The sequence below is a fragment of the Athene cunicularia genome, assembly GCF_003259725.1.
Source record: "Athene cunicularia isolate RWA chromosome 22 unlocalized genomic scaffold, athCun1 chr22_part1, whole genome shotgun sequence".
Classification (NCBI taxonomy): domain Eukaryota; kingdom Metazoa; phylum Chordata; class Aves; order Strigiformes; family Strigidae; genus Athene; species Athene cunicularia.
This window is the reverse complement of record NW_020799128.1, coordinates 2,774,916-2,775,969: the sequence shown is the minus strand read 5'-3', so window position 1 is coordinate 2,775,969 and position 1,054 is coordinate 2,774,916. Positions and strand designations below refer to the sequence as shown.

At 44.4% G+C, this 1,054-nt stretch overlaps 1 protein-coding gene across 1 annotated transcript in view; it reads right to left on the bottom strand.

Annotated features, from left to right (window-relative positions):
• The window catches only part of LOXL2 (lysyl oxidase like 2), a 50,044-nt gene extending 48,990 nt beyond the window's left edge, over positions 1–1,054 (bottom strand). The window contains exon 1 of the mRNA XM_026863106.1: positions 902–1,054. The gene's annotated coding sequence lies outside the window, so the exon portion shown is untranslated. The remainder of the gene's footprint in view (positions 1–901) is intronic.

Genomic DNA, 1,054 nt, shown 5'->3' with positions numbered 1-1,054 from the left:
AAGATTTTTTTACACAACACACCCTTCACCACCACCCCCTCCAATATCTGTTTAAACTAAACAATTAAAATTAATCTAAAAGAAGGCAGAGTGTGCATGCTGAAGAATCAGAACTTGACCTGGACTAGGTTCACTGCAGAGAGAAACATCCCACGTTTCTGTGCTGTAACTTTTCAGGTGGATACCACTGCCTACTCTGGAGTCATCCTGAAAACTACAGCAATCGCTGCCTGATGGAACAGCCTAAAGAAAGTTGCTGGTAGGCTGAGGGCTGCTTTGCAAGGGGCTGTGAATCCCGAACAGTGACAGCAGAGAAGTTTTTTAACTAGGCACATAACTGTTTTGCACCTTCTGCCAATGGGAAACATCTGCAGTGAAGCTTTTTCCTCAGAAAGAGCACAGTTATTCAGAGAGGAGAATTTAAACCGTTTCTGAAGTTTAGCCGGTAACATTTACACAATGCTGATGGCATGTACTGTAGCTTTCTGGTCTAAATCAAGCATACTTTAATAATATTGCAGAATACACGTTGCCTGAACTTGCAGGCAGTTTGCAACATGTCTTTTTTTTATTTCATCTCCGCGTTTCTACGAGCAAGTCTTTAACTTGGTCACATCTTTGCAAAGTGACACTGAGTAACTGCGTCGTCCCACCCCTGCCAAAGCAAGTCTCAGGGGACAGGAATTAGAAGAAACGTCCATCTTCTTCCCAGCCTGTTATGTCTAAACATCATACTTTATAACAAACTGATGGGAGAGAAAGACAATAGGTTCAAAGAGAAAAGGGAAGAAGTGAAATCAAACTTTCAGCCCCGAAGCAAGAGAGGGTTAGAAATGTTTATAACTAATTCATCAGCCCCTTCATCTCTGGTTTATCACGGCCTCGGCAGGACAGTGGTTACCTTGGGGTTAGTGGTAGGCTGTGCTGGGGGTGACCTCTGTCTTCTCGTGCTTCATGAAGTTCTTTCTTCTGGGCTGAGCGCGCCGTCTGAGTGGTCCCCTCTGCGCTGAAAAATATCCTGCAGCCAGAGAAATATGCTGCAAGAAGCTGCTGC